The sequence below is a fragment of the Tachyglossus aculeatus genome, chromosome 20, assembly GCF_015852505.1.
Source record: "Tachyglossus aculeatus isolate mTacAcu1 chromosome 20, mTacAcu1.pri, whole genome shotgun sequence".
In the NCBI taxonomy this organism is placed as follows: domain Eukaryota; kingdom Metazoa; phylum Chordata; class Mammalia; order Monotremata; family Tachyglossidae; genus Tachyglossus; species Tachyglossus aculeatus.
This window is the reverse complement of record NC_052085.1, coordinates 30,697,898-30,720,989: the sequence shown is the minus strand read 5'-3', so window position 1 is coordinate 30,720,989 and position 23,092 is coordinate 30,697,898. Positions and strand designations below refer to the sequence as shown.

Sequence of the window (23,092 nt, the reverse complement as noted above, 5' to 3'; positions counted from 1 at the left end):
AGTTGAGATATGATACCCGCTCTCAAGAGCCCTATAGTCTAGCTGGGAGGAAAGACAACAAAATAGGTAGATAGGGCCGGTGTGACTGTACTGGACACCTCTGGGAATGTTCCCTCGGGTCTCCCCAGCAGCGCATGGGGACAGGTACAAATGGGGAAGCAGCGTGGCCTAGTGGATTGAGCCTAGGAGTCAGAAGGATCTGGGTTCCAATCCTGGCTCTACCATATGTCTGCCCCGTGACCTTAGGCAAGTCACTTCACTTCTCTGGGCCTCAGTTACCTCATCTAGAAACTGGGGATTAAGACCGGGAGCTCCATGTGAGATTGGGATTGGGGCCAACCTGTCAAACTTGAATCTACCCCAGTGCTCAGTATCATCATCATCATCAATCGTATTTATTGAGCGCTTACTGTGTGCAGAACACTGTACTAAGCGCTTGGGAAGTCCAAGTTGGCAACATATAGAGACAGTCCCCACCCAACAGCGGGCTCACAGTCTAAAAGGGGGAGACGGAGAACAAAACCAAACATACTAACAAAATAAAATAAGTAGAATAGGTATGTGCAAGTAAAATAAATAAATAGAGTAATGAATATGTACAATCATATATACAGGTATTGAGCGCTTACTGTGTGCAGAGCACTCAGTACAGTGCCTGGCCCGTAGTAGGTGCTTAACAAGTACTGAAAAAAAAAAGAAAAAAAAGTCCGTGACTGGTGCAAGTCTGTGGGCCGTCAGATTCGTGGTCGGTCTGGTTTGGGCCGAGTGTTTGGGTCCGCGTTGGCTTGTGCTTCCCAAGCACTTAGTACAGTGCTCTGCACACAGTAAGCGCTCAATAAATACGATTGAGTGAATGAATGAATTGGGGCCTGGTTCCATCCACTCCCCCGCCCTCCCCAAGCATCCTTAGCAGTGCGCCGCAGAATCAAATCAGAATGGGGTGATTTTAGAAGCAGTGTGGCTCATTCGTTCATTCGATCGTATTTATTGAGCGCTTACTGGGTGCAGAGCACTGTACTAAGCGTTTGGGAGGTACAAGTCGGTCCCTACCCAACAACGGGCTCACAGTCTGGAAGGGCTCAGTGGAAAGAGCCCGGTCGTGGGGTCTAATCCCGGCTTCGCCACTTGTCAGCCGTCTGTCCTTGGGCAAGTCACTTCACTTCTCTGTGCCTCAGTGATCTCATCTGTCAAATGGGGATGAAGACTGTGAGCCCCACCTGAGACCACCTGATTACCTTGTGCCTCCCCCAGTGTTTAGAACAGCACATAGTGAGCGCTTAAAATCAACATTATTATTACTATTATTATTTTAGGACCTCCTTTGCCCAGAGTTGACCCCAACTACACAAAACCTCAGTGCTAATTGGAACACATCACAGATTAGGCTTGGCGCAACCTTCATCAATGAGTAGTATTTATTGAGCGCTTAACGTCTGCAGGGCAATCAATCGTATTTATTGAGCGCTTACTTTGTGCAGAGCACTGTACTAAGTGCTTGGGAGAGAACGGTATAACAGAGTAGCCATGTTCCCTGTCCACAACAAGCTTACAGTCTAGAGGGCGAGACAGTAATATAAATAAATTATGCATGTGTACATAAAGGGTGAAAATCCAAGTGCAGGGGTAATAATAATAATAATGGCATTTGTTAAGCGCTTACTATGTGCAGAGCACTGTTCTAAGCGCTGGGGGGGTTACAAGGTGATCAAGTTGTCCCACGTGGGGCTCACAGTCTTAATCCCCATTTTACAGACGAGGGAACTGAGGCTCAGAGAAGTTAAGTGACTTGCCCAAGGTCACACAGCGGACATGTGGCGGAGTCGGGACTCGAACCCATGACCTCTGACTCCAAAGCCCGTGCTCTTTCCAATGAGCCAAGGGAGTGGGAGAAGAGGAAATAAGGGTTTGGTTAGGGAAGGCCTTTTGGAGGAAATGTGCTTTTAATGGAGTGGACAGTTCCCTTAGGTGTTTTTAAGGGAAACTTTAAGGTCAAATTATTGCTTGGTTTTGGGAGCCTGGGATTTCGCAAGGGATTGTTTTAAACCGAAACACATCCTATCCTGATCGTATAATTAAAATAGTGCCTTTTTATTTTACTTTTCCAGGATCCTTCAGCATTGTGAAAATGGGATGAAAGCTCTCTACCTCTTGCGGGTTCCCGAGGGACTTAGCATGCCAATAAGCTTCCCTCTTTTGTTCCTCTTCCTTTTTCTCCTTTCTTCAAAAGTTCTCTTCAGATCAAATGAGAGAGGGAAAGGATGGGCTCGTGGTAGTTGAATAAAAAACAAGTCTTTGCAGTGATATGTGGGACCAGGTCGGACAAATACACTTTCTCTCCTGAAACATTATTTGTTTTACCCTGAAGGATATTTGTTTCTAATGTATGCAGGTGGCACATTTAAAGTGTTCTTTTTCCCTCAAGTGCGGTTATCACAAACACAAATGGCTTTTGTTTAATTGTAAAGCGGAATGATATCCAGGTGGTCGCCCACGGTTACAGACCTGGGAGCGGATTTAGAGATCTCCGCGATCCTGGAAACCTTCGCAGGAAAAAGCAGTTTTCCTAAAAGTGGTAAGTAGAGGGAAAAGAATGGTAATATGAATTTTGTTTCCCAAGCTCTTGGGTGAAAGTTTCTCAGAAGCGAAACGTTCTTTGTGCTTTGCAGAAAGTACTTCATTGTTTGTACTGATGATCAGCGGGTGAATCTGATGTCAGGGTGGGTAAATAAGAATTAGGAGGTGGATATAAAACATTACCAGGAGTCTTTTTATTTATCCTGGTATGTCTCTCTCTCACTCTTTTGCATGCACACTGCTGTTATGATAATCCTTTGGAATGTTACTCCTTTTCCAAGTAAGCATCCTCCTTTCCGTGTTGTTGTGGAAGTCCTCCCTCCTCAAGTTTGCATGATACTCGCTGTGTGGGTAGTAGTGGTCTCGCAAATAAATAACCCCACTTTTTTACGTAGTGGTGTAGTGGGCATCATCCGTGATAAATGAAAACAAACTTCAAGTATGCAAGAGGTTTGTACCATGAAAAAAGAACGTTACTGAAGACTTGCTGGAATCCTTGTCTAGTCCCTACAAGCGTTGATGTCCATTAGTTCGAAGAAGCTGGTGAAATTGAAGAGAAAAGTGATGCCCCTTTCCAGTGAGCAGGTGACTATCCTCATTTGCTTGCTTACCTTCCCACTTGGGAGCACCTGTTCCCGTGGCGTGAGCCCTTTCTGTGAGTGATCGCTGAGAAAAATCTGAATTCCTCCACTTTCCCACCCTGTAGCACACTCTATTTTGTTGGGACATACTGACTGCGAAAGCGTTACCCCCGCTACAGAGATGTATTGGTTTCTGACCTTCACGTATCTTAGAAACGTGTTTCCGAGCCGTGACTTACCACGGAGAACACAACGTTCCAGGCTGTATTCCGAAGACGTCCTTGGAATTCACCTCAAAAGACCACTTTTGTCATTTTCGGCTGAAGATGCGTGTGATCCCTTTCTGGAATTTGAGGCAGGGTTCGATTTGTTCTGGAGGTCTTCATGTGGAGGGAAAAGTCTGCTCCTTAAAGGATACCGAGTTCCCTTGTGCCTTGTGGTTTGAATGTTCTGGCACAGAGGAGGCGATGGATGGCATTTTAGAAAGACAGGGTGAGTAGCCGGGCTTTATTGATGCTGCCCTGTAGACATCCGTAGGAGCATCTCGTGTAGATGGAGTGGTTGGGGACTCGGGGAAGGGGGATTTGCTACTCTTACCTCCCCTTCCACCTGTGGTGGGACTTTTAGACTGTGAGCCCACTTTTAGACTGTGAGCCCACTGTTGGGTAGGGACTGTCTCTATATGTTGCCAACTTGTACTTCCCAAGCGCTTAGTACAGTGCTCTGCACACAGTAAGCGCTCAATAAATACGATTGATGATGACTCTGAGCGTGAGGCTGGAACACACTGCCACTGGCCATTCATCCTTGTCGTACCTCAGTTATTTCCCGTGGCTCCAGGGAAAGAGGGCTTTAGCCTTCTGGAAAAGCTGTCCCTGCAACACCCTCCTCTGGTCCTCCCTTCCTCCCCACCCCGCATCTATCCTCCCAACCTCCCAGCGAGGTGCCAGCCCCATCGTATAGCTGGGGAAGCTATAATAATAATAATAATGGCATTTGTTAAGCACTTACTATGTGCAAAGCACTGTTCTAAGTGCTGGGGGGATACAAGGTGATCAAGTTGTCCCACGTGGGGCTCACAGTTTTAATCCCCATTTTACAGATGAGGGAACTGAGGCTCAGAGAAGTTAAGTGACTCGCCCAAGGTCACACAGCAGACATGTGGAGGAGCCAGGATTCGAACCCATGACCTCTGGCTCCAAAGCCCGTGCTCTTTCCACTGAGCCACACTGCTTCTCTGTTAAATCTGCAGCTTCTCCTTTCGGCCTTCACAGCATCCCTGTGAGCTAAGGAGAGGCAGATATTAACCCCATTTTATAGATGAGGAAGTGGAGGCACCTAGAGTTTGGGGCGTGGGGTTCTTTATTAAATCTGCAGCTTCTCCTTTCGGCCTTCACAGCATCCCTGTGAGCTAAGGAGAGGCAGATATTAACCCCATTTTATAGATGAGGAAGTGGAGGCACCTAGAGTTCGGGACTTGCCACTGAAAGCCCATTAATAGTAATGGCATTTATTAAGCACTTACTATGTGCAAAGCACTGTTCTAAGCGCTGGGGGGGATACAAGGTGATCAGGTTGTCCCACGGGGGGCTCACAGTCTTAATCCTCATTTTACAGATGAGGTAACTGAGGCCCAGAGAAGTGAAGTGACTTAAAGTCACACAGCTGACAAGTGGCGGAGCCGGGATTTGAACCCATGACCGGGATTTGAACTCCAAAGCCCGGGCTCTTTTCCACTGAGCCACGCGGCTTCTCGTGGGCAGGGAATGTGTTTGCTAATTCTGTTGTATTGTTCTCTCCCCTGTGCCTAGTATGGTGCTTTGTACATAGTAGCCTCTCAATAAATACCATTAATTGAGTGCCAGAGGTCACCCAGCAGGCCACGGACACCCAGGCATAGAGCATAGGTGCTTCTCAGCCCCATGCTTTTTCAGTGACACTGTGATCTTTGCCTCGAACCTTTAGGTTTGATTTAGATAGAAAAGGATAATAATTGGTGCCCCACGTCAACTTTAATTAAAGCCAGCAGGGAAAGAAGTCTACTTCCCGGGAGAATCCCGGGGAGAGTCTACTCCGGCCCAGTTTCCATTAGGACCCAGCTCCTCTGATTTCGCACTTTTCTCCCGTGCACCTAATGCGTGAGGCTCTTCCCCTGTGGGTTCTTCCTAACCAAATAGTAGGAGAAATGGTTTTCTCTTGCAGGTTGGTGAGGCTAGTAAACTGGCCCTTTAATTGCTTGTGAGTTCAGCGGTGGAAGAGGAAACATCTCCACAAGCGCCGCAGCACAAAAGAATGGAAAGTTGAGGTTGCACTTGAGCATCCGTTGGACAAACTGCCTTTTTTTAAGGCACGGGTAAGTTGAAGATGGCTAGGTTATTTGGGCCCACGGCCGAAAGGCTCCACCAGTGAGTTTTGGCTGGTCCATGCAAGTTATGATTTGTGTTAAAAATACAGCACGCAAATTCACACCCCGTTCTCCCAGTGAGCGCCATCGGGTCGGCGTGGCTGCTCATTTCAATTCTTGCTTCGTCCCTGCGATGTTGGTAAGTGGAAAGGGGAGCTGGTGAAAGCTCGATTGTCTCAGTGGGAGCTTATAATAATAATGATGATGGCATTTATTAAGCGCTTACTATGTGCAAAGCACTGTTCTAAGCGCTGGGGAGGTTACAAGGTGATCAGGTTGTCCCACGGGGGGTTCACATCTTCATCCCCATTTTACAGGCAACTGAGGCACAGAAGTTGAGAGACTTGCTCAAAGTCACACAGCTGACAAGTGGCAGAGCCGGGATTTGAACCCATGACCTCTGACTCCAAAGCCCGGGCTCTTTCCACTGAGCCACGCTGCTTCTCTGAGCTTATGAGAACGAGATTCACCAGTCCCGCCTAAGGGTGGTTGGTGTTGCTTTTTGCTACATCAATTGCAGGCAGCCTTGAAGCTGCTCTAAGACACATTCACCCTTTGAATGTGTCCCCCTCCCCTCCACGGCCGTAAAAATTTAAATTTTCCGGGGTCTGTTAAGTCAGGTCCATGCAGGGTCGTGCACACCGTGCCCTGAGATTTAGTCTTTTGGCCTTGCGGGTTAAGTGAGTTTTCTAGGTGAAAGATATCTGGACAGCACTGGATGGGCAGAGGTTGGGGTGGTTTGGATCAACGTCCACCTTATTTGGAACCGCGGCGATAGTTTGCTGGTGATAGCCAACTCTGCCTCGCCTTTATCTCCAAAAGTACAGTTGCTCAACTAACCCAGTCCTTGACCAAGATAGAGTGTCAGGGTTGAAAGCAAACCAGTGTGTACACAGCCAAGATAAGCTGACAAGAACCCAAGCTGACAAGGACTTTAATAAATGCCACTGGGCTGAAAATAATCCGCGGGGCTCGTGTTTGCCTGGATGGCGACAGTCTGAACCCCGCCTCCCCCGTCAAGTAGTTCAAATCCCCAAGGGACGGGGGAGCGCAGCTTCCTCTTGCCCCGCTGTTGGGGACTGTCACACTTCCTACCTGTAAGATCAGAAAGAGCGAGGGTGTTCAGCGCATATGTGCCAGGTACGCCCATAAACTGGAGTGGAGTTCAATCTAAGAGGAAAGGAAAACGGGTATTTTCTCCCCATTTTACAGATAAGGAAACAGGCTGGGGGAGGTCATCTTCAATCGTATTTATTGACCGCTTACTGTATGCAGAGCACTACTAAACGCTTGGGAAGTACAAGTTGGCAACATATAGAGACAGTCCCTACCCAACAGTGGGCTCACAGTCTAAAAACTGTGAAATAAGTGGGAGGTGAAATAACTTGCCCAGGTCCCATGGCAAACAGCAGAGCCAGGACTGGCACCAGAGCCTCCTGACTCCTCGTCACATGCCCTAACCACTACTGAAGCGGCGGGCTTCCAGGGAACACTTTCCCGCATATCAATCAATCAATCGTATTTATTGAGCGCTTACTGTGTGCAGAGCACCGTACTAAGCGCTTGGGAAGTACAAGTTGGCAACATACAGAGACAGTCCCTACCCATATGTTTGAAAAAGTGAGCCAGTTCTGGCAGAGTGGGAGGGAATGCCCCCCTCCTCAGGGAAGGACATTCGGGGATCGGTCATAGGTGGTCAGCCAGCCTTCTGGATCTGTGTCCGCATTGGGTGGGATTGCAAATCGATAATAATTACGGGATTTGTTAAGCGCGAGGCACTGTACTAAGCATTGGGGTGCATTGTGTAAATTGGGTTGGACACGGTCCCTGTCCCGCATTGAGCTCACGGTCTTCGTCTCCATTTTCCAGATGAAGTAACAGGCCTGGAGAAGTGAAGTGACTTACCTAAGACCGCATAGCAGACGAGTAACGGTGCGGGGATTTGTCACCTCTCTCTCGCATAGACCCACGGCTGCTTCTCACATTCCAGGGAGGAATTAGTAGTAATAATAACAATAGCATTTATTAAGCGCTTATTATGTACAAAGCACTGTTCTAAGCGCTGGGGAGGATACAAGGCGATCAGGTTGTCCCACGAGGGGCTAACGGTTTTAATCCCCATTTTACAAGTGAGGTAACTGAGGCACAGGGAAGTTAGTACTTTGGAACAGCCCAGGCCATGCCACTTGAGAAGGGGATTGGATCCGGGCAGTTGGAAGCCCTTTCATCATCAGTCGTATTTATTGAGTGCTTACTATGTGCAGAGCACTGTATTAAGAGCTTGGGAAGTACAAATTGGCAATTCGGGATCACTGGACCTCTCACAGTTGCCGGCCCCCCCCCCAAGAGCAACACAGTGACCAGGGTCGGCAACTGATAGAGGAAAACTCTTTGTTAAGATTGCCATCCTCTTCCCTACCAGGGGGCCACCCCCAGCACATTTGTGGGCACGTTACCTAGTGATGATAACCGTGGTTTCAGTGCCTGGCGATGCTTCAGCTTCATACTGTCATCCCCCCCTTTTAGACTGTGAGCCCACTGTTGGGTAGGGACTGTCTCTATATGTTGCCAATTTGTACTTCCCCAGCGCTTTGTACAGTGCTCTGCACATGTAAGCGCTCAATAAATTGATTGATGATGATGATCCCCCTTGATCTCTACTTGTTGGACTCTTGAAGAGCCACTGTAATCCTGGGACCACTACAATTAGAAACATAAATACGTCGTAGGGAGAATTGTAAATGTTAAGGAATTGTGAACAAGCGTATTATTCCAGGAAAGAGCAAAGGTTTGGATCAAGACTCGTAGCACTGACCAGTTCTGTGGCCCCAGCAGGCCACTGAACCCTCCGTCTTTTACCCACCCTGGCCCTCGGCACATAGTAAGTGCTTAGAAAATACCATTTTCTTTCCCCTGAGTAAGATGAGAGCTCTCTTTCTTTTAGCAGCTCATTAAGGGTAAAATGAGTAACGGCAAAGGGGGAATAAAATGTTCTCCAAGTTCTGTTCGACGAATAGAGTGACTAGACATTTGGGATCAATGTGGGAAGGTAGTCTAGTGGAGCCTGTCATTTTAAAGAGGGGGCATAGCTGCTTTATGATGGAGGCATTTTTTGATTGCCTCACGTCAATAGAACTTTGGACAGGATATAGTTTTATTACAAAATTGATTGAAAATAGTCAAACTTAGTCATACAGGTACTTGAGAGGGCTTGATTTTTACTCTAGGCTTGACATCCCTGAGAAGCAGCGTGGCTCCATGGAAATCCCGGGCTTTGGAGTCAAAGGTCAAGGGTTCAAGTCGTGGCTGCGCCAGTTGTCAGCTGTGTGACTTTGGGCAAGTCACTTAACTTCTCTGGGCCTCAGTTCCCTCATCTGTAAAATGGGGATGAAGACTGTGAGCCTCCCGTGGGACAACCTGGTCACCTTGCAACCTCCAGCTTAGAACAGTGCTTTGCACATAGTAAGCGCTTAATAAATGCCATCATTATTATTATAAGACAACTGATAATGCTAAACTAGCCAACAGCTTTCCATTAAAATACGTGAAACTGATTTCAAAACGGAAGGGGCATTATTTTTACGTTTTTTTTAATGAAAGTTATTTTGTCTTGATTCCAGGGGCCTGGCTTTTGAACTTCTACACCGGCAGCATAACACTGGAGTCTCCTCTGGCGGCACAGGACAAATGTTGCCTAAATGTTACCCGGAGAGCGGAAGTTTGTTCTTGGCAGCAAGAAAATCAGGCCCAGTTTTCGAAACGACGGCAAACACTTTCTGACGTGCAGTCATGTTTTATTCACTTCGCAACTCACGTGAGGGGTCACAGGCTTCCATGGGCCCATGGACGGGGGTTCGGGGCCCAAAGGAAATTGGATAACTTCCCGTCATCAATATTTTTCTTGGGAACTTGTTTGTCTCTGCTCTGTGGCAGGTAGATACTTGTGTCCTCTCGATCCAGGGAGCAGCAGTCAAAGAGGATGGGGGTGGTTGGGGGCTTTGCAAGGAGTGAAAATGCTTTTTCAGGTGTTCATAGCTAACGTGCTGTTCTTTTGTCTCTCTTTAGGTGGTTATTCAGCGAGCCCTCCAGGAAAGTAGCTGACTCAGAGGGGAAAATTACCCATTTCATCTCTAGAATCGGTTCTGTTCAGTCAACGGTGATAACCGAGTGCTTATTGTGTGCAGAGCACTCTACTAAGCACTTGGGAGAGCACAACACAACAGAGTTGGCACACGTTAACCACAGCATACATCCAACCCGGAAGCTATAATCAGACAATCGAATTGTTTGAACAGCTGCACCAGGCAAAACACTGTACTAAGCACTTGGGAGGGTACAAAAGAGTTTGTAGTTTCAGTCCCTGCCCTCGGGGAGCATATGGTCCGTGTTGCTAGCCGTCTGTACAAAGCTAATTGACCTCATGGGACATTTTTGACACTGGTTATTTGAAGAGCTGTCACTTCAGAAAAACCAGTCCTGGAAACGGATTAACGGGGGCCACCCCAGTGCAGTGGCAGGGAAGTTCCCCCAAACTCAGCCTCAGCAAAGGCCTTGGCACCATTCCCACCTGCCCGGCCGGAGCAAGTCTAACCAAGCAAACAGATCTGGAAAAGCCAGATCATGGCTAAAATAACTAGTGCTAATGAAAAGGGAGCCACTTTTCCAGCCAAGTGCATAATGTTGAAAGCCAGTGGGGCCTGTACTTTTTTTAAAATGGTATTTATTAAGCACTTACTATGTGCAAAGCACTGTTCTAAGCGCTGGGGAGGTTACAAGGTGATCAGGTTGTCCCACGGGGGGCTCACAGTCTTAATCCCCACTTTACGTATGAGGGAACCGAGGCCCAGTGACTTGCCCAAAGTCACACAGCTGACAGTTGGCGGAGTTGGGATTTGAACCCATGACCTCTGACTCCAAAGCCCGTGCTCTTTCCACTGAGCCATGCTACTTTTTCTTAGGCCTTTCAGGAACCAAAGGTGGGTTCGATGGCATTCAGCCACTGCTGCTTAATGCAGTCTGGCTCAGTTGCAATAGTTTGCAAAATGAAGGGCGGTATCCTGGGCTTAGAAAGAAATCTGTGAGCTCTTCTCGAGTACATATTTTTGCTCACAACAGGATTTCTTGTTGAGGCTTCTTGGCTTTTTTCCATTTCCTTTGGCTTCTGGGGTCTTTGCTAGTCCCCTGCATCTGGAGGCCGACCCCGTCCTCGGATCTGGGCTCCAGCTTCCCTCTCCCAGCCTGGCTGCCTTCCCAATTCCTGCAACCTTTCTCGCCTGCTCCCCTGGACCTGCTAGTGTCCGTATTTCTCTAGCTAATGGGCTTTCTGTTGCCTCCCGGGAACCGGCTTATTCTTTCTCCTGACAAACTATTTGTCTTGTGATTCCTTTTTGGCGGGGAGGGTTGCCCTGCACAGAGTACGTGGGAGCCTACGTTTTGCCTCACGGTGTTTTTGTCTTGTTTGTGAGGCCCGGGCCTCTCGCAGTGTTGGCTTCGGGAAAAACAATATGTTCTCCCCACATGAGTCATCCCACACTGATTTTTTTTCTCCACCTCTCACCTCTTTTTTTTTTCTTTCTGGTCTTTCCAGCTTCTAAGACCTGGCCCTTTTGGCAATTCCTGGTTTATCCCTTCTAGTTCCTGATCCCAGTTAGCCAAGAGGCCTAAGACTCTGGCTTTCCTCTGGGGGTTCGTCGGGCTAGTGGGTGACCTAGCTGTGGTTAGACTAGGTGAGAAAGGGGAGTTTGTGCCAAGAGCGGGGCAGCAACGGCAGCTGTGTCTCATCCGTCCCCCTTTTTAGACTGTGGGCCCACTGTTGGGTTGGGACTGTCTCTATATGTTGCCAATTTGTACTTCCCAAGTGCTTAGTACAGTGCTCTGCACATAGCGCTCAATAAATACGATTGATGATGATGATCCATCAGGTCTTCGGGGTCCCGGACCCACCAGGGCCAGAGCCACAAACCCGACAGCAAATTGAGAAGGGGCCAGTGGGAAAGAGTGGGGGCCGGTCAGTCGTATTTACTGCGTGCAGAGCACTATACTAAGCACTACAACAGTACAGAGAAGCAGCGTGGCTCAGTGGAAAGAGTATGGGCTTTGGAGGCAGAGGTCGTGGGCTCAAATCCTGCCTCCGCCACTTAGCTGTGTGACTTCGGGCAAGTCGCTTCACTTCTCTGGGCCTCAGTGACCTCATCTGGAAAATGGAGATGAAGACTGTGAGCCCCCCGGGGGACAACCTGATCACCTTGTAACCTCCTCAGTGCTTAGAACATAGTAGGCGTTTAATAAGTATTATTAAAACAGAAACAAAGCGGTTTAGGTGCAGCTAGGGAAGAGCTCAGGGTCATCTAGGAGGATTAAGGAGATTTACCCACTGTGGGGATTAATCAATCGTATTTATTGAGCGCTGACTATGTGCAGAGCACTGTACTAAGCGCTTGGGAAGTACAAATTGGCAACATATAGAGACAGTCCCTACCCAGCAGTGGGCTCACAGTCTAAAAGATTAATCCAAACAGTTGGTGAGACTCCCCAGCTGGGAAGCTGGCTTCACATCAGGGCCCTTCCTAGCCCCCCCACCGACAGCATTCCCCACCGCCGCTGCCTGGGTGAGCCCAATTTCCCTCCCCTGTTTTGGATTACCCGCAGTTTTTGTTTCCTCCTTGCTGCCGCTGCTGCTTCTCTGCTCTTGGGAGGCTCCAGCTGAGTTGGGAGTGGGGAGGAATTCAGATCCAAGGAGAAGATGTGGTACACAGTTGGGTCTGGCTTGGGCTAGGTGATGCCTGAAGGCAAATCCACCCACGAGGAAATCAAACTCTGGCCTGGCTCTAATGAGGAAGATGGTCTAAAATAATCCGCCATTCTCCGATATCCTTTACCATGTTGTTCAGCTAGCTTTGTATATGCCCCTGTGCTTCGCGGCGCAGTAAGCCCTTCACAGGTGCCGTTGTTGTTCCTGACACCATTACCAGAATTCATAATTGAGCTGTCAAGTACATCTTGGGAGAGGCGGCCTGTCTCGGTGGAGAGCGTGAGACCAGAAGGGCGTAGGAGGGTTCCAGCTGTTGGGGGGTGGGTGAAATCAATCAATCAATCGTATTTATTGTGTGCAGAGCACTGGACTGAGCGCTCGGGAAGTACAAATTGGCAACATATAGAGACAGTCCCTGCCCAACAGTGGGCTCACAGTCTAGAAGAACCACCGTCTTCACCCCCACAGCTCTCAAGATGCATCCCAGACCTCCCACGGGATCCGAGAGTTTTCCCCCCTAGCCTGAAGAGAGCTGCGGGTCTCCAGGCGGGGTTGAAAAGTCGTCCTTACCACGTTGCCCCATCCCACCAGCTCCGTCCGTAGAAGGCCTGCCTCTTATCCTATTTCATCCAGCCCTTGGAATGAGTGGCCGCGCGGACAGGGATGGAGAAGGTGGGTGTCTCCCCCCCCAACACTGGTGAGGCCCTCAGGAGCCAAGACGAGGGGGCAATGGACATTTCCCCAACAACCACCAAGCGAGAGGGTAAGCTCCTTAAGTGTCTATTGACTCTAACCTCTCCCAAGTGCTTAGTACAGTGTCCCACACGTAGGGCGTGCTCCAAAAATACCAGTGATTGGTTGGAGTACCTTTGAACGGCTTAAATCTCCACAGAGGGTAGTCCCAATCAATCAATCAATCAATTGTATTTATTGAGAGCTTACTGTGTGCAGAGCACTGTACTAAGCGCTTGGGAAGTCCAAGTTGGCAACATATAGAGACAGTCCCTACCCAACAGTGCCCCTCAGGGATGCAAAGACTAGACTTAGGCTCCCTCGACGCTTAGACTGGCGTTCCAGCAACAGGAACAAAAACAAGTGTTTAAAGACACACACACCTCCCACCCCTCTGCCACCTTCTCTGTGGCCTCCTGGTCCTTAATGAACAATATCCTCTCCCTCCCAGAACCCACCCGGGTTCTCCAGGCCTCAGCTAATCAAAAGGGAGATTCCACTAATGAGGTTCAATCCATACTTCATGCTGCTGCCCGGATTGTCTTTGTCCAGAAACGCTCTGGGCATGTTACTCCCCTCCTCAGAAATCTCCAGTGGCTACCAATCAATCTGCGCGTCAGGCAGAAACTCCTCACCCTGGGCTTCCAGGCTGTCCATCCATCCCCTGGCCCCCTCCTACCTCACCTCCCTTCTCTCCTTCTCCAGCCCAGCCCGCACCCTCCGCTCCTCTGCCGCTAATCTCCTCATCGTACCTCGCTCTTGCCTGTCCCGCCATCGACCCCCAGCCCACGTCCTCCCCCGGGCCTGGAATGCCCCCAATCCCTCTGCCCATCCGCCAAGCTCGCTGTCTTCCTTCCTTCAAGGCCCTGCTGAGAGCTCACCTCCTCCAGGAGGCCTTCCCACACTGAGCCCCTTCCTTCCTCTCCCCCTCGTCCCCCTCTCCATCCCCCCCCCATCTTACCTCCTTCCCTTCCCCACAGCACCTGTATATATGTATATATGTTTGTACATATTTGTTACTCTATTTTACTTGTACATATCTATTCTATTTATTTTATTTTGTTAGTATGTTTGGTTTTGTTCTCTGTCTCCCCCCTTTTAGACTGTGAGCCCACTGTTGGGTAGGGACCGTCTCTAGATGTTGCCAACTTGGACTTCCCAAGCGCTTAGTACAGTGCTCTGCACACAGTAAGCGCTCAATAAATACGATTGATGATGATGATGATGGTTCCCTCAAAAGAGCTACAGTCCAGCCCCGCCACATGAACCCTCACAGAGGGACCTTAAATTACGGGCACTGTAATGCTGGAAACTGGCCCCTGATGTAAAAGGCTATTGAGCCTTCTAGACTGCGAGCCCACTGTCGGGTAGGGACCGTCTCTAGATGTTGCCAACTTGGACTTCCCAAGCGCTTAGTCCAGTGCTCTGCACACCGTAAGCGCTCAATAAATACGATTGAATGAATGAATGAGCGGGCTATTAAACAGCCATGCTTAACCCACTGGGCCGAAGTCTGGGAAGTCCCCTTTCAGACTGTGAGCCCACTGTTGGGTAGGGACTGTCTCTATATGTTGCCAATTTGTATTTCCCAAGTGCTTAGTACAGTGCTCTGCACATAGTAAGCGCTCAATAAATACGATTGATGATGATGATGATGATGATGGGAACTTGCCAATGGCAATCTGATCTCTGATGCGAGCGATCCAGAGACCTGGAGAATCCCTTCCCCGCAGCCCTAATGGGCTGCCTGTCAGGGGTAAGAGGGTCTGCCCCATGTCGGGCCTCAGCTCTGTACTGAGGCCAGGGCGACTTCTAGACCGCGAGCCCACTGTTGGGTAGGGACCGTCTCTATGTGTTGCCAACTTGTACTTCCCAAGCGCTTAGTCCAGTGCTCTGCACCCAGTAAGCGCTCAATAAATATGACTGACTGAATGAATGAATACTGTTCTTAGCGCCAGAGAGGTTACAAGGTGATCAGGTTGTCCCACGGGGGGCTCACAGTCTTCATCCCCATTTTACAGATGAGGTAACTGAGGCACAGAGAAGTGAAGTGACTCGCCCAAAGTCACACAGCTGACGATTGGCAGAGCACACCCCGGGCAGCTATCTCAGAGGTGGTCTGACGGGGGGCTGCCTGGGGACCGCGGGAAAACAGTGGCAGGGAGTGTGGAAGCTCCTGAACTCAGGGCCACAATGGATGGTTGTGGATGGATGGATCCATCCATCCAATCCATCCAATGGATGGATGTGAGAACAGTGCTCAGCGCTTAGAACAGTGCTTTGCACATAGTAAGCGCTTAACAAATACCATCATTATCATTATTATTATTATTATGGTTGCTGGGCTCTGGGCCAGAGTAAGCTAAGATTGCTCTCTCCGGAAATACCTTCAGCCCTGGCTCCCCCCATTAGAGTGTAAACTCCTTGTGGACAGCGAATGGGTCATTTTAGACTGTGAGCCCACCGTTGGGTAGGGACCGTCTCTATACGTTGCCAACTTGGACTTCCCAAGCGCTTAGTACAGTGCTCTGCACACCGTAAGCGCTCAATAAGTACGATTGACTGATTTTCGTTTTGTTTTCCCAGGTGCTGAGTGTTGGGCCTTGTACCCAGGAGGTGCTCAAACAATTCTACTATTAATAATAATTCTAGACTGTGAGCCCACTGGTGGGTAGGGACCGTCCCTATACGTTGCCAACTTGTACTTCCCAAGCGCTTAGTACAGTGCTCTGCACACCGTAAGCGCTCAATAAATACGATTGACTGATTTTCGTTTTGTTTTCCCAGGTGCTGAGTGTTGGGCCTTGTACCCAGGAGGTGCTCAAACAATTCTACTATTAATAATGATTCTAGACTGTGAGCCCACTGGTGGGTAGGGACCGTCCCTGTACGTTGCCAACTTGTACTTCCCAAGCGCTTAGTACAGTGCTCTGCACACAGTAAGCGCTCAATAAATACGATTGAATGAACGAATTGTGGTATTCAACTATCTACTATGTGCCAAGCACTGTGGTGGATACAAGATAAGTCAGATGCAGTCCTTGTTCCACATGGGGTACTCAGCCTAGAGGGGAGGGAGAACAGGTACTGAATCCCCATTTCACAGATGTCTGCTTTGTGACCTTGGGCAAGTCACTTAACTTCTCCCAGCCTCAGTGACCTCATCTGTAAAATGGGGATGAAGACTGTGAGCCCCACGTGGGACAACCTGATCACCTTATATCCCCCCCAGCGCTTAGAACAGTGCTTTGCACATAGTAAGCGCTTAACAAATGCCATCATTAATAACAATAATAATAATAATGCATTTATTAAGCGCTTACTATGTTCAAAGCACTGTTCTAAGCGCTAGGGAGGTTACAAGGTGATCAGGTTGTCCCACGGGGGGCTCACAGTCTTAATCCCCGCTTTACAGATGAGGTCACTGAGGCACAAAGAAGTGAAGTGACTTGCCCAAAGTCACACAGCTGACAAGTGGCAGAGCAAGGATTTGAACCCATGACCTCTGACTCCAAAGCCCGGGCTCTTTCCACTGAGCCACGCTGCTTCTCTATTATTATTATTATTATTATTAGATGAGGAAACAGGCACAGGGAAATCAAGTGACTTGCCCAAGGTCACACAGCAGCGTGGCTCAGTGGAAAGAGCCCGGGCTTTGGAGTCAGAGGTCACGGGTTCAAACCCCGGCTCTGCCAATTGTCAGCTGGGTGACTCTGGGCAAGTCACTTAACTTCTCTGGGCCTCAGTGACCTCATCTGTAAAATGGGGATAAAAGCTGTGAGCCCCCCGTGGGACAACCTGATCACCTTGTAACCTCCCCAGCGCTTAGAACAGTGCTTTGCACCTAGTAAGTGTTTAATAAATGCCATTATTATTAACAGAGCCAAAATTAGATTCCCAGGTCTCTGACTCACGGATCCAAGTTCTTTCCAATATGCTTCCCCACACTGCAGCCACTCAGTCATCATCATCATCAATCGTATTTATTGAGCGCTTACTATGTGCAGAGCACTGTACTAAGCACTTGGGAAGGACAAGTTGGCAACATATAGAGACAGTCCCTACCCAACAGCGGGCTCACAGTCTAAAAGGGGGAGACAGAGAACAAAACCAAACATACTAACAAAATAAAATCAATAGAATAGATATGTACAAGTAAAATAAATAAATAAATAGAGTAATAAATATGTACAGACATATATCCATATATACAGGTGCTGTGGGGAAGGGAAGGAGGTAAGATGGGGGGGATGAAGAGGGGGACGAGGGGGAGAGGAAGGAAGGGGCTCAGTCTGGGAAGGCCTCCAGTCATATTTACTGAGCGCTTACTGTGTGCAGAGCGGAGCACTAAGCGCTTGGGAGAGCACAATTTAGAGGATATACATATATGCTGAGGATACTTTTGAACAGAAGAGTGTACTAAAGTATAAATATAGATTATCCATTATGCACAGACATATTTACACAGTTTATACATGGTACATTATAGCCTCACGAACCTGCTAGGCGCTAATTATCAGGGGTGACTTGTGAGACCTGGCTTGCCCACAGCGTAAACGCTCGGGTTGGAAGCAGCGTGGCTCATCGGAAAGAGCCCGGGCTTTGGAGTCGGAGGTCGTGGGTTCGAATCCCGGCTGCGCCAATTGTCAGCTGGGTGACTTTTTGGGCAAGTCACTTCTCTGGGCCACAGTTCCCTCATCTGTAAAATGGAGATTGACTGTGAGCCCCAAGTGGGACAGCCTCATCACCCTGTATCCTCCCCAGCGCTTAGAACAGTGCTTTGCACATAGTAAGCGCTTAACAAATCATCATCATCATCAAGTGACTTGCCCAAGGTCACACAGCAGACAAGTGAGGGAGCAGGGAGTAGAATTTGGGTCCTCTGACTCCTAGGCCACGCTGCCTTCTGTGTAAAAAGGGAGAGCAGGGAGCGGGATTAATAACGACGGTATTTGTTAAGGGCTTAGCCAGAGAAGAAAGTTTAAAAATAAGACGTGGAGAAGTGGGATTATTCAACCTGGAGAAGGTGGAGAGGCAATTTCATCGCTGTCTTTAAATGGACAAAATGTGATTAGACAGAAGATTAGGCCCAGCTGCTTTCTGTCGCCGCAAAACATGAAACGAGAGGAAACAGCAGGAATTTAGGTTAGAAAGAGAAGCACTAGTTTGCTTCACTTGGGGCTGGATTAGGGGAGGGAAATTGTGGATCGTCTTCATCGGTGCACAGACCAACCAGTCAATATTTCTTGAACACCCACTGTATATTCAGCATCCAGCTAGATCCGGCGCTTAGAACAGCGCCCAGCGCTTAGAACAGTGCTTTGCACATAGTAAGCGCTTAATAAATGCCATTATTATTATTATTATTATTATTATTATTTTATTATTATGTGGGAGAGTCCAGTAGATTCAGTAGGCCGAATCCCTGCCTTCCAGGAGTTAACACTATAGAGGAAAAAACAATGAAACAGATATACATACAACACCATTTTCATCAAATGCCAAAACAGGCCATTCCAGATAGTAGAAAAAAAGGGTTTTCGTGATTTTCTATTTTGTGACCCTCTTTCCTGTATATTTCTGATTATACGCTGTCCGCAGGGAGGATAGGTGTCAGACTATCTGGACTATCCTTGGTAATAATTTTTAGACTGCGAGCCCACTGTTGGGTAGGGACCGTCTCTATATGTTGCCAACTTGTACTTCCCAAGCGCTTAGTACAGTGCTCTGCACACAGTAAGCGCTCAACAAATACGATTGACTGATTGATTAATAATTGTGGCATTTGTTAAGTGTTTATTATTTGCCAAGCTCCGTATGTGCTTTAAGCGCGGCTCAGTGGAAAGAGCCCGGGCTTTGGAGTCAGAGGTCACGGGTTCAAATCCCGGCTCCGCCACTTGTCAGCTGTGTGACTTTGGGCGAGTCACTTCACTTCTCTGGGCCTCAGTTCCCTCATCTGTAAAGTGGGGATTAATACTGTGAGGCCCCCCGTGGCACAACCTGATCACCTTGTAGCCTCCCCAGTGCTTAGAACAGTGCTTTGCTCATAGTAAGCGCTTAATAAATGCCATCATCATCATAAGAGTTGAGAACGGGTACTGTTCTCACAAGTACAAGCTCCGCCAACTGTCAACTGTGTGACTTTGGGCAAGTCACTTCACTTCTCTGGGCCTCCATTCCCTCATCTGTAAAATGGGGATGAATCAATCAATCAATCGTATTTATTGAGCGCTTACTGTGTGCAGAGCACTGGACTAAGCGCTTGGGAAGTACAAGTCGGCAACATCTAGAGACGGTCCCTACCCAACAGCGGGCTCACAGTCTAGAAGGAGGAGACAGAGCACAAAACCAAACATACTAACAAAATAAAATAAATAGAATAGATATGTACAAGTAAGATCAATAAATAAATAGAGTAATAAATGTGATGAAGACTGTGAGCCCCCCCGTGGGACAACCTCATCACCTTGTAACCTCCCCAGCGCTTAGAACAGTGCTTTGCACAGAGTAAGTGCTTAATAAATGCCATTATTATTATTATTATTTTTCTCTGTGCCTCAGTTCCCTTATCTGTAAAATGGGGATTATGCATTCATTCACTCAATCGTATTTCTTGAGCGCTTACTGTGTGCAGAGCGTGGCTCCATTCTCAGCCCCACAACACTAATGTAAATCATCCGTAATTTATTTTAAATGTCTGTCTCCCCTTCTAGACTGAAAGCTCCTCATTCATTCATTCAATCGTATTTATTGAGCGCTTACTGTGTGCAGGACACTGTACTAAGCGCTTGGGAAGTACAAGTCGGCAACACATAGAGACAGTCCCTACCCAACAGCAGGCTCACAGTCTAGAAGGAGGAGACAGAGAACAAAACCAAACATACTAACAAAATTAAATAAATAGAATAGATATGTACAAGTAAGATTGAAGACTGTGAGCCCCCCCCGTGGGACAACCTGATCACCTTGTAACCTCCCCAGCGCTTAGAACAGTGCTTTGCACAGATTAAGCGCGTAATAAATGCCATTATCATTATTATTATTATTCTCTGTGCCTCAGTTCCCTCATCTGTACAATGGGGATTATTCATTCATTCACTCAATCGCATTTATTGAGCGCTTACTGTGTGCAGAATGTGGCTCCATTCTCAGCCCCCCAGCACTAATGTAAATCATCCGTAATTTCTTTTAAATGTCTGTCTCCCCTTCTAGACTGAAACCTCTTCATTCATTCACTCAATCGTATTTATTGAGCGCTTACTGTGTGCAGAGCACTGTACTAAGCGCTTGGGAAGTACAAATTGGCAACATATATAGAGACAGTCCCTACCCAACAGTGGGCTCACAGTCTAAAAGGAGGAGACAGAGAACAAAACCAAACATACTAACAAAATAAAATAAATAGAATAGATATGTACAAGTAAGATTGAAGACTGTGAGCCCCCCCCGTGGGACAACCTGATCACCTTGTAACCTCCCCAGCGCTTAGAACAGTGCTTTGCACAGATTAAGCGCGTAATAAATGCCATTATTATTATTATTATTCTCTGTGCCTCAGTTCCCTCATCTGTACAATGGGGATTATTCATTCATTCACTCAATCGTATTTCTTGAGCGCTTACTGTGTGCAGAGCGTGGCTACATTCTCAGCCCCGCAACACTAATGTAAATCATCCGTAATTTATTTTAAATGTCTGTCTCCCTTTCTAGACTGAAAGCTCCTCATTCATTCATTCATTCAATCGTATTTATTGAGCGCTTACTGTGTACAGAGCACTGTACTAAGCGCTTGGGAAGTCCAAGTTGGCAACACATAGAGACAGTCCCTACGCAACAGCGGGCTCACAGTCTAAAAGGAGGAGACAGAGAACAAAACCAAACATACTAACAAAATAAAATAAATAGAATAGATATGTACAAGATAGAGTAATAAATGTGATGAAGACTGTGAGCCCCCCCCCCGTGGGACAACCTGATCACCTTGTAACCTCCCCAGCGCTTAGAACAGTGCTTTGCACAGATTAAGCGCGTAATAAATGCCATCATTATTATTATTATTATTATTCTCTGTGCCTCAGTTCCCTCATCTGTACAATGGGGATTATGCATTCATTCACTCAATCGCATTTACTGAGCGCTTACTGTGTGCAGAGCGTGGCTCCATTCTCAGCCCCACAGCACTAATGTAAATCATCCGTAATTTCTTTTAAATGTCTGTCTCCCCTTCTAGACTGAAAGCTCTTCATTCATTCACTCAATCGTATTTATTGAGCGCTTACTGTGTGCAGAGCACTGTACTAAGCGCTTGGGAAGTACAAATTGGCAACATATATAGAGACAGTCCCTACCCAACAGTGGGCTCACAGTCTAAAAGGAGGAGACAGAGAACAAAACCAAACATACTAACAAAATAAAATAAATAGAATAGATATGTACAAGTAAGATAAATACAGTAATAAATGTGATGCAGACTGTGAGCCCCCCCGTGGGACAACCTGATCACCTTGTAACCTCCCCAGCGCTTAGAACAGTGCTTTGCACAGATTAAGCGCGTAATAAATGCCATTATTATTATTATTATTCTCTGTGCCTCAGTTCCCTCATCTGTACAATGGGGATTATTCATTCATTCACTCAATCGCATTTACTGAGCGCTTACTGTGTGCAGAGCGTGGCTCCATTCTCAGCCACCCAGCACTAATATAAATCATCCGTAATTTCTTGTAATTGTCTGTCTCCCCTTCTAGACTGAAACCTCTTCATTCATTCATTCAATCGTATTTATTGAGCACTTACTGTGTGCAGGGCACTGTACTAAGCGCTTGGGAAGGACAAGTTGGCAACCTAGAGGGACGGTCCCTACCCCACAAAGGCTCCTCGTGTTCTCCCCCCAGGACAAGCTACTCAAAGGCACTTGGCACTTTGTTAAAGATGCTTTGATGCTTTGTTGTTATTGCTGCTGTTGTTAGCTTCCTCTTCGCAGCTCGTAGGGACTTGAAAAAACAAAAGGAAAGGTGATTTGGGGTTTCTTTTTTTAACTTTTAACATCCCTAACTTTTTCTTCAACCCTCCCCATCCACTTATTGGCCCCCCCTTCCCCTCTTCTCAGCTAGTCTCAACTGGCTATTTGCAAGGCCAAAGAGTTAGATAAGGGAGTCTCTCACTTATCAGCAACTGGGAATTCATTCATAATAATAATGGTGACATTTATTTAGCGCTTACTACGTGCAAAGCATTGTTCTAAGCGCTGGGGAGGTTACAAGGTGATCAGGTTGCCATCATCATCATCATCAATCGTATTTATTGAGCGCTTACTATGTGCAGAGCACTGTACTAAGCGCTTGGGAAGTACAAATTGGCAACATATAGAGACAGTCCCTACCCAACAGTGGGCTCACAGTCTAAAAGGGGGAGACAGAGAACAAAACCGAACATACTAACAAAATAAAATCAATAGGATAGATATGTACAAGTAAAATAAATAAATACATAAATAGAGTAATAAATATGTACAAACATATATACAGGTGTTGTGGGGAAGGGAAGGAGGTAAAATGGGGGGGATGGAGAGGGGGACAGGAAGGAAGGGGCTCAGTCTGGGAAGGCCTCCTGGAGGAGGTGAGCTCTCGGGTGTCCCATGAGGGGGCTCACAGTCTTCATCCCCATTTTACAGATGAGGAACTGAGGCCCAGAGAAGTGAAGTGACTTGCCCAAAGTCACACAGCTGACAATCGGCGGAGCCGGGATTTGAACCCATGACCTCTGACTCCAAAGCCCGGGCTCTTTCTATTGCGCCACGCTGCTTCTCAATAGTACAGTATAGAATAGTCCAGTATGCATTCATTCAATCGTATTTATTGAGCACTTACTGTGTGTAGAGCACTGTGCTAAGCGCTTGGGAAGTCCAAGTCGGCAACATATAGAGACGGTCCCTACCCAAAAATGGGCTCACAGTCTAGAAGGGGGAGACAGGCAACAAAACAAAACTTGGAGACAGGAGTCAAATCCATCAAAATTAAATAGAATTAGAGCTAGATAATAATAATAATA

The 23,092-nt window shown here is 47.5% G+C and overlaps 1 long non-coding RNA gene across 4 annotated transcripts; it reads left to right on the top strand.

Moving 5' to 3' along the window:
* The first annotated feature begins 1,919 nt into the window (after nucleotides 1-1,919).
* LOC119941181 lies at nucleotides 1,920-10,281 on the top strand. 4 transcript variants are annotated; one of them, XR_005455190.1, is made up of 5 exons: nucleotides 1,920-2,572; nucleotides 2,970-3,647; nucleotides 5,358-5,508; nucleotides 9,180-9,492; nucleotides 9,625-10,281. It is a non-coding gene; the product is annotated as an uncharacterized LOC119941181 (long non-coding RNA). The 4 variants fall into 4 exon arrangements; XR_005455189.1 differs by having other exon boundaries at nucleotides 2,667-3,647; XR_005455191.1 differs by having other exon boundaries at nucleotides 1,920-3,159.
* Nucleotides 10,282-23,092: the final 12,811 nt, after the last annotated feature.